General features: G+C 38.4%; 1 protein-coding gene across 2 annotated transcripts in view; it reads right to left on the reverse strand.

The window, feature by feature from the left end:
• dop (microtubule-associated serine/threonine (MAST) protein kinase dop) overlaps nt 1–9,816 on the reverse strand; it is a 1,057,607-nt gene extending 1,047,791 nt beyond the window's left edge. For both annotated transcript variants that reach the window (XM_083117695.1, XM_083117694.1), the window contains exon 1: nt 9,765–9,816. The gene's annotated coding sequence lies outside the window, so the exon portion shown is untranslated. The remainder of the gene's footprint in view (nt 1–9,764) is intronic.
• Nucleotides 9,817–10,981: the final 1,165 nt, after the last annotated feature.

Consider the following 10,981-nt stretch of genomic DNA (forward strand, 5'->3'; position numbering starts at 1 on the left):
CGGTGAAGGTGAGACAGTTTCTTTTAAAGCCCACTTTGTGCATAAATAGCCTAATCGGAACTGGAATTAAAGTTTTAAGTGAGATCCGAACCACTATGTGCCTCCATCAGGTATCGAAACTGGGACCTCTATATTATAAGGCGACAACGTTACCACTAAGCCATCAAGAAGGCTCAATTCTGTGTATGAAATGACAAAAAGACATCCCCGATGGCACAGTTTGACGTCGTTACCTTGTAATAAAGAAGCGCCGGGTTGGATACCCGGTGGGGGCACATAGTGGTTAGTAGCTTCACCACATTTCCCCCCTTCTCTCTCTCTGTTGTTCTATTTGTGTGGAATGAGATTTCTTAGGGAACATTATTAAGGAACACTTGTAGCCTGAAGCTACATGAAAGACATCCATGGCAAAATTGTAGCTATGCGCAACATTCTGCACAAAACTGTGTTGTACGTACTACGTCAATACTTAGAATATAATTTTAAAGACATAGTAGTGTAACTTATCCATGGGTTGACACACATTTATTCGACAATCCTTTTGCTTTATTTATGATTGTTACCATTAGGTACTCCCGCAATTGCGATTTCTATATAGGCTTTGTCAGTGATTTTTTCCTTTCTCTTTTCTGGAAGGGAAGTTCTGGTAGTCTAAAATTTAGTTTGCTATGGTGACAAAAATCTAAATTCATTCAAAGTTAATCACGAGAACTAATGAACAATACTGCGGTATACAGGGTGTCACCTAAAATTACCACCGGAAATATTTCGTAAAAAAACAATAAATATTGAAAAACGGCTTTCGCAGATATATAGGTATGAGAGAGGCTCATGAAATTAATGGACACAATACTTTCAACTACGTAAGGAAATACGGCTTTCGACACAAACTTAGTTTCTTTTAAATGGAAGCTCCATTTTATTTTCAGCTCATTTGAAAGTACGGAAAAGATCATTAAGAATGACGTTTGTTACATTGAAATACGTCAAGTGGTTCTCAAGTAATTGTAACGTGAAGTTGAGCGCAGAAGGTGCATCCCCAGTATGACTGTCGGCAGAGCCGAGCGCAAATGCCGTCGTGCATACAGTTTGCACGCTTGTGCTTCATTTTTCCTACACTCGCCATAGATAAGTATCATCCTGGCCTTTTCAGATTTTGAAAATACTATTTTCTTAGCAACAGTTCTGACGTACGTACAAACGTCTGTTTAATCAATGTACTTTGTTAGGGCTTTGCTTTATTTGATAAATTTGTTAAATCAATTTGAAAGAAAGAAGAAAAAATGTATAAGGACTAAGTATAAAAGTTGAAAACTTAAAGATTTGTAATGACCAAACGCGAAGAGTTGATTGTTCCGATGTACTAAAAATTATGACGTAAATGAATGAACGCCAATAAAAAATTAGAAAGATGTTAATGTATTAACCTTTATGAATGTAATTCATGGCGGAATGATTTATATTTATACTTTTTTAATGTAATATTTGTTAACTCAGAAAGATTTATCAGAACCTTTTAGATAATTTGTTATTTATTTACTTATGTACAGCGTCTCTCAAAAGTTTTAGGACAACGACATTTTAAACTAAGCAACCCAATTTACACAAGCCGTTGGTGGGTTGCGTGCAGAGTTAGGCTCAATTTCAGGGTTGCCACATGCACAATAGATATTTATAAAATACGCGAAATAAATATAAACAAGTATTATTGTATAAAATTATTAAAAATATCACTATTATATCGCAAATGACAAAATTCTTTCTGAAAGAAAAAAATAGGTTTTCTAGTATTTCATCGCTGATGAGTCTACAGTAAGGAAAAGAGGTGAGATTAAACGAAAGGTTACAAAGGAGAGGAGAAAGAGAAATCGAAAGGAGAGGAGATGTACTGAGGAGAATGGAAAAAGATTCGAGGAGAGATGAGGAAAAAAGAACAAAGAAGAGAAAAGAGGAGGAAAACGAGAGGAGAGCAGAGGAGGAAACGAGAAGAGGTAATTGGATCGTAGGGTAAAGGAGAGAAAAAGAGAAGAACGAATAAAGAGAGAATAGTGCAGTGGAGTCGGAAATCTAAGACAGGAAAAGAGATAGGAGGAGTGGAGAAGAGTGGGATGGAGATAAGATGCGAGAAAAGTAGGGAAGGCGATATGATAAAAGCAGAACGGAAAGAGGGGAGAGAAGAATGAGATGGAACTGGAGAGAAGTGGTAGTTGCAGAAAATATCGTCTGAACGTCAAGAATGGATGCATTGGTCAAATTATCGACATGAAACATTCAATAACATTTTGAAATGTATTGGAGAATATATTAGATCGGTGCGAAATGCCTTTTGGCTGAGTTCAGAGCAAATTAAAATCTTCCATGTAAGATCTTTGATTTTACCTGCGATTACACCACTAAAGAAATGAACGTAATTTTTAATATTTATAAGAATTATTCGGTCTAAGATCTCCACGCTACAACAGGTGACGGAGGAACAGTGTGGGAGGGAGACCAGCAGTCGATAGGTAAGCCAAGGCCCTTCAAGGGCTGTAGCGCTGTGGGTTATTATTATTATATTATAAGAATTATTCAATTCTTATCCACTTCTCGGTTCGTTGAAATGGAGATTTTGTAATTCAATATTTCCCCTCCCCCCATCGTTAATTCTAAACTGAATCATTCCGTTTCACACGGCGTGGACAATGAACACAATGGGATGTCTAAAACTTAAGAAAATTTTCTGCCACTGGAAGGGTTTGAACCTACGATCATCAGATTGACAATCCTGAACGGTAGCCACTACCCTACAAGCTTTAGCTCCTTAAACCAGGTAGAAGAACCACTACACCACGCCCTTACCTTCGAATGAAACAACAATTTTTTTTATGTATTCTGTCCCTCCAATATTGTAAATGTCATTTGGTATACGTGTAGTTGAACTTTTACTTTAATTTTGATTTGCTTTCTTGTAGTATAACCGATATCTTCGAGAAATAATTTTCGAAGTGATTAAAAACGAGAATATTGGTAGTTGTGAAAATGCGAGTTATTTCTTCTAACTTATTATTGTGATTAGACATTACTAATGGAAAATATCTAGAGGCTTGAACATTACAGGACGATGTTCTTTTCCTGTGATACTGTAACAGACAAAATGCTTGTTTACTGATGCAAGTCTTGTGTCCAGAACAGTCTTATGAAATGTATTTGCTGTTGCGTAAGATAACACGAAATAATTACACCGTGTACGAACTACCAAATCTGTGCAACGTTATACGATACGATACGCTACGATACGTAAACAGGCGGAAAATTTTATTCATAAATTCACTTCACATTTGACAGTGTTAGTCAAGAGAGACTCGTGGGACACTGTGTTAAGGTGCTGGACTAAATCCTTCTAATTTTTCTTCCTCGAAGAACAACAATTTCTAAGGAAGAGCAACAGTCATGATCTTTCATATTTCTTTTAAATGCTTACACTTTCCTTTAATTGGGTTAAAAATAAATAAGAATATTGCTTGCATTTCTGTCATTGAGAGAGAGAGAGACAAACAGATATTACAAAATAGTTCAAATAGTGCGAGCGCCATTAAAAGGTCACGATAATTCTATGTTGCGTACTTAGAATTATTCATACAATAAAGAACATGTCTAATTGTGAGTTCGAGGGGGAAGCATGGCCCACATGGCCCCTCCCCTGGGTACTGACCTTACGTAGACAGTGGAAGAGAAATTTTGGAGAAACTTTCTATTAAATTTAGTATTTACATTCACCTTATGCTCAGATAGGTTAAACCGTTTATTGACAATCGTGAACTTTTCGTTTAATAGATAATATTTGGTTTTAATCGACGGGAGAACATTGGTCGAATTTCATTTCTTGCTCTTTTGAGAGAATATATACTTCTACAATAGCAATCGCGTTCGGAAACCGTGAAAAAAATGACTTGGTTTTCAAAGGCAGACAAGCTTGGTAGTCTAGCTTGCTCGCGATCAAAGTGACTCACTCACGCTATTCAAGGCCGCTTCTTATCGCAAAACACTGTGCTTCGATGCACAGTGTCTGCACCCAGCAAGTTACAAGCAACCGGAGTCGAATTTTAAAGAGAATCTGAAGAATGGTAGATGTCATCAGAGGCGGCTAGGTAGGCACCAGCTCAACATGCAATAGTTTAAGTGATAATTTCTGACAAACAAAAAACAGTATTGAATAATTATTGGGATAGTATACGTGTATCCGCTCCTTTTTAACAATGTAAGCTCGAAGACAATCTGTATTCCATTTATTTATATTGACAACTTGGTCAACCGGAGGTTATTTTATCACCTTCGATAATCGAATTGTCTGATCGATTATTTTTTGTTTACCCAGGAACATGACCCATAGGAAATTTTCGAGACCGGGTTACGCTACTCACTCGTACCTCCCCGATTTCTTCACGATGGTGGGTGCCACCGGTCCCATACACAGGCCGAGAACCTGGAGAGTGAGCATAGGCGGACTCGAATCCATGCCGTCCTGCAGTCGGAGGTCACGGAGGAGAACTTTTCTTATTTTACCTTGGCTAATCGCGACGATAAGGATGAATAATGAATAGAAAAATAAAGAAGGTCACGCACAAAGTAGAGTACGATCTTCAACCTCTTAGGTGACGAGTTCAAGCCCTAAATATGAGGATTTCAATCTTAGATGACCTCAATTTCAAAATTATAAACAATGCCTACTTACACTAAACTTCTCATGAAGGCCAAAATAGTTTGTAACTGTGAAACTACCCCTGAATACAAATTGACATTTTTTTCCATGTGAGTAAGAATTAAATGTGTGGCATACAGAGATAGATGATACCTTTTGAGAAACCTTTTCTCCTTTCGATTTCTCTTTCTCCTCTCCTTTGTAACCTTTCGTTTCCTCTCACCTCTTTTCCTTACTGTAGACTCATCAGCGATGAAATACTAGAAAACCTATTTATTTTCTTTCAGAAAGAATTTTGTCATTTGCGATATAATAGTGATATTTTTAATAATTTTATACAATAATACTTGTTTATATTTCTTTCGCGTATTTTATAAATATATATTGTGCATGTGGCAACCCTGAAATTGAGCCTAACTCTGCACGCAACCCACCAACGGCTTGTGTAAATTGGGTTGCCTAGTTTAAAATGTCGTTGTCCTAAAAATTTTGAGAGACACTGTACAAACTACACATTTTACTGTAACCTGCAGTTGTTGGAACGTAACAACTTTCCTAGGCACAACGCGTAGTATGCAGAAGAGTAACATGTTTGTTATGATACACGAATGACGTCAAAAGGGGGATATGTATATTACGACATACGAATCAACTTGTGAGAATGTTTGTTTTAAGCGTCAACTTTACGTTACAATTACTTGAGAATCACTGGACGTATTACAATGTAACAAACGCCATTCTTAATGGTTTTTTCCGTACTTTCAAATGAGCTGAAAATAAAATGGGGTTTCCATTTAAAAAAAAAACAAGTTTGTCTTGAGAGTCGTATTTCCTTATGTAGTTGAACATATTGCGTCAATGTCATGAGCCTCTCTCGCGAAATCAGTTTTTCAATATTTATTGTTGTTTACGAAATATGTCAGGTGGTAATTTCAGGTGACTTACCCTGTATATTCATGCTTGATTGTACGTTTGTGCATATGTATTTATTCATATACATTTCGGTAGCACATACCGCCAGTAAGAAAGTAAATATGTTTGTAGTCAGACACTCAACATACTCGGCCACTGAGGCTACTAACGTTCGTTTCTATACTACCTTTTGAAAAATGGACTAATTAGAACCGGAACTGCATTTTAAAGTGGGTTTGAAGCACGGAATTAAAAGCAGATTGCCTGGATTACGAGGCGACTGGGGTATTTGTAAGTCTCTACGGCATGTGTTCCAAAGCCATACACAAAAATACAAAATGTAAATGAATCTAGATTGAGCAACCGTCCGAAGGCCCCCAAGTAAATCATAATTAGAATTAGAAGATAGCCGGCGGACATTACTGTGTACACTCCAATTCTCGTGCAACATAAAGAAAAAATGGAACCCCCAAATAAAAATTAAATATTAAGGTATACATTCTCATAGGATGACTTAATTGTTACAACATATATATATTTACAAATTATTATTTTGAAAGAGCCGACCTCCGTTGGGGAGTGGTTAGCACAGCGCGCTACGACCACGTCCCGGATTCGAATCCCGGCCTGGGCACGGGTGTTCTTTGTGAGTGTCCATTCATGAATTTCATCATATCATCCCTCATCTTCATCATCGCGATTAGCCAAAAGTGGCAGAAAAGCGAAGTAAAATAAACAAATCACTCAATTATATTGAAAGAAATAAATGTATAAACTTGTACATGTTCTCAGCGATCGGATGGGCCTCCCCGATGACGTAGTAGTAACGCCTTGTAATCAAGGGGCCCCGGGTTTGATACCCGGTGGAGGCACATGGCACAGTGGTTCGGATCCCACTTTAAACTGTAAGTCCAGTGCCGATTAGCCTTTCTGTGCATAAGGTGGGCTTAAAACAACAATTCAATCAGCGATCGCATGAGCGGAAACGGCAACGAACAACTGAAAAAGAACTGTCATCCGAATGACGTTAAACTGCGATTTCACTGTATAACTTATATTGACAGGATTATGATTTTAATTAGAAGTGTGTATCCCGAGATATCACAAACAACAAGGATTGTATATAAAAAGACACAAATAACCACTTTGTAGGACTCGTCAATCATCTCTCGCTTGCTTGCTTCCGATGGATTCATTCTGCACTGATTGGCGACAAGTGCCAGGCACCCTCTATCGATCCCACGCTCGTTCCGTTGCGAAAACGAGTTTAATCATGCAACAGCGAAAGTTTAATAGCAGGAGAAAACTTCGCAACCTTTGAAAGCGCTCTGTTTGCCCTGCGTTCCCCTCATCCTTCATCGACGTCCACACTCAACAGATGATCCACAGGTGCCCCAGTTTTTGGCCCTAGGGTCTTCAAGTTGTCCTTTATTCGTTCCGACGCCCTGGGGTCTACACCCTGCTATATGAGGTTCCTTTAAAGGGAGCTTACATCCCGAAATGCCATGCTGCGCGCTATGTTCTTCTTTTACTTTCATTTTAAAACATATAGAAGCATATGAAAGCATTCACACTGAAGTCGCGTGACGCCACATTTTTAAATGTATCCTACTTTCAGAACCCCACTTCTGATTATAAACTCTCTTTTTAAATGTTATCTCAAGTATACGACCTGAATTCGAACTATTGCACTTCTTTTCTACCTTTTTAGGTTATAAACACATACAGAATGGATTAGCGAAAAATACACGAGCGAACGAACAAACGTTTTTGGATACTCATGGCTTGATTTGCTTTGATTATTGCTATTTAACGTCGCTTTTCTGCCACTTTTGGCCAATCGCGACGACAAGGATGATATGATGAAAGGACATCGAAGTAGAACACCCATGCCGCAATTTGAACCCGGCACCTATTGTTATTGTACTTTGCTTCTCTAGTTGTCTACGATAATCGCGACGACGATGATGAATTGTGAATTAGATAAAGGTAAAAAAACAAATGAATTCGATTTTTGTTATTTAGCGTCGCTCTTCTGCCACTTTTGGCTAATCGCGACTATGAGGATGAGTGATGATATGATGAAACTGACGAAGGGGCACTCAGAAAGAACACCCATGCCCAAGCCGGAACTCGAACCTGGGACCTTTGGCGACGTAGCGTGCTGTGCTAACCACTCCGACACGGAAGTCGACCCAAAATTCGAACCTAGGCCCCTTGACTCCGTAGCTAACCACTACGTTACGGAGACTGGCGAACGAACAGGTTTTATGAATTCATAATTCTCATACTAAAAGTAATATATAAGCCGGTACTGTTCTTGTAATCTGAACATACCGAAGTATTGCAAGCGTAATTGTAATTGCCTCTTCTTTATTCCCTTTTACATTTCAACAAATCAGAAATAAACTTTGATCTTTAAATTCTACCTATTGCAAATAAAATTTATTGTCCTGGATCTGAACTCAGGGCCTGTATGGTGGAGGCCAACAAACTTTTCTCTCCACTGACACACACACACTGAAATACAGGAAAAAGTATATGAAAAGACTAGTACATTATTTGCCTATTCATGGGGCCTCGGGTTGGCATCCTGGATGTGAATCTCCTATTCACGCAACACTTAGAAGATGGTACATATAAAGAAGACTATGAACGGATCTTTTCTACCATTTTCCATTACGGCTGCAAACTGTTGTCATAAAACGCTACCCTCGGTTATTATCAAGGAAAAGATGTATATGTAAATACATATTTATGTATGTATGAAGCTGAAATCAGTTACATTTTGCATTATCTTTGCGCATCATGGCATGTAGACTCGAAAAATTCTGTTTTTATTTTCGATATTTGTATACACATTTAAATGTTTTTGGCTCATATTTGACATCTTTTAGTTATTTTTACATATTATTTCCATATTTCAGAACATTTCTCAAATCTACTCCATATTCGCGCAATAACTACATGTTTCCGTGTAACCGAAAGAGTTCGGTGAAGATCTTGCGAATAACTGACAAAGTCCGAAGTGAAGTTAAACAAACGAAAGTTTATGGCCGTTTTTATACCCCCAATTGCGTTAATTACATACAAGTTTTCTGTCATCCGAACAATACACTTCTCAACTGTTTGCTTTTACTACTGTAAAACACTTGAAATTCCTGTTTACTTACAATTGTTGTCAACAATAGAGAAAGAGGGCTCAAGCATCGGCTCCTGATTGTTACAGGCAACGTTAACTCCAGCAGACATTGCAAATTTGAAATACACTTCCATTACTTTTTGCGGTATTGAACGAAGTTTTAGTCAATATAAATCCATCTTAAGAGACACCAGAAGGAAATTCACGTTCGAACACTTGCAACAAAAGTTTGTTTTCATTGTTTTGGAAACAGAAAATGAAAACACATTTTGTGTTGTTCTACAATTAATATCAATGTAAGCGTGCCGTGTTTTATGTAGCTGTATATTATTAAGAAGGTAATTTTTTACAATTTTAAGTCCATCTTTAACTCCATATTTTGGTGAAAATAACTAAATATGTATTTACATATTTAGCACATTTTTACTACATATAAATCCATTTCCTGGTTATTATCGATTGACAAGGCATGAATTATAATAAGTTTATTCATTTATTAATTGAACCAAATGATCTCTCCTCTTTAACGAAGCTATGCTACATCCATTTTCGTTTTATTGCGATGCTGTAGGTTATTCGCGGTGAAAAATTGGTGAAATACATAAGACAAACAAACAAAATGACATCCATGCCGCAGCCAGGACTCGAACCGCGGACTCGGCTTCGTAGCCCGTTACTAGCAGGGCGTACCCAACAGATCTACTTTAAATAAAAGCAAGGGAATCGTGATTTTGTATGCGTTATACAGAAAAAACGAGGTAATTTTAAACGTATGAGCGAAATGGTGAGACGTTATGTACAGTGGAACCTCGATTTTACGTTTCTCAGGGGACCAAGCTGAAAAAAATGCGGGAAAATGTAAAATCGAGGAAAATTTTGTTACATTTTCTTATCTTGGGACCGCCAAGATTAAACGTATAATGCGGGAAAATGTAAAATTCAAGAACTTAAAATCGGGGTTCCACTGTATACGTTAGGTACTTGTAAACGACTTTTCATTCAGCAACTTAGAAGTGAACGTTGGGTACTCACCTCCACGCCGGACTGTTCAGACAGAGTCGAGCAGCAACTTCCTCGCAACAAGTCCTGAACGCCACTGCGACTGGGGCCACCGCCACACCGTCTGGCCTGAGCATCGATCAGCAAGGTGCAGAGACCAGAGCATCACAAGACAACTTCCGACACCCGAATCGATATTCCACTCTATCTCGATAATACAACAGCTGTGCCATTATCACTTTATCCCCGTTAGAAATCAGTGAATCAGAAGGAGGTGGGGGAGTTTCCCCCACCCTTTACATCACGTGACTGTTGCGGAAAACGGGTTTCTTGCCCTGCCCGTTTTACTCTGCTCCGTGTGTTGATAAGCGAAAGTTCGGTGCAACATTTGACTGTGCTAGAGGAAACGCTGCAGCTTTTTGGAATGTTCCTCCTTGACGAACACTTGCACGTGTTCCTGCGAAAGGATTTCTATCACGCTAAAAGTTCATGTCTGGATATTTAATATATTGTGTAATTTCGTGAGCTACAAAACTCTCTTACTTTCCTGTTTAAATACTTCCTTGCAGTCATGGGCATTGAGGGGGTAGAATCAAACTGGACCTAATTTTGAGGGGGCATAATTAAACTGGGCGAAATTTTGAGGGGGCATAATTAAATTGGGCCTAATTTTGAGGGGGCATAATTAAACTGGGCCTAATTTTGAGGGGGCATAATTAAACTGGGCCTAATTTTGAGGTGGCAGAATCAAATTGGGCTTATTTTTGATGGGGCAGAATCAAACTGGGCCTAATTTTGAGGGGGCATAATTAAACGGCCTAATTTTGAGGGGGCATAATTAAACTGTGCCTTATTTTGAGGGGGCAGAATCAAACTAGGCTTATTTTTGAGGGGGCAGAATCAAACTGGGCCTAATTTTGAGGGGGCATAATTAAACTGGACCTAATTTTCAGGGGGCAGAATCAAACTGGGCTTATTTTTGAGGAAGCAGAATCAAACTAGGCCTAATTGTGAGGGGGCATAATTAAACTGGGCCTAATTTTGAGGTTGCAGAATCAAACTGAGCTAATTTTTGAGGGAGCAGAATCAAACTGTGCTAATTTTTGAGGGAGCAGAATCAAACTGGGCCTAATTTTGAGGGGGCAGAATTAAACTGGGCCTTATTTTGAGGGGGCATAATTAAACTGGGTCTAATTTTGAGGGGGCAGAATCAAACGGCTTATTTTTGAGGGAGCAGAATCAAACTGGGC

The sequence above is a fragment of the Lepisma saccharinum genome, chromosome 2, assembly GCF_977018435.1.
Source record: "Lepisma saccharinum chromosome 2, izLepSacc3.1, whole genome shotgun sequence".
NCBI lineage: Eukaryota > Metazoa > Arthropoda > Insecta > Zygentoma > Lepismatidae > Lepisma > Lepisma saccharinum.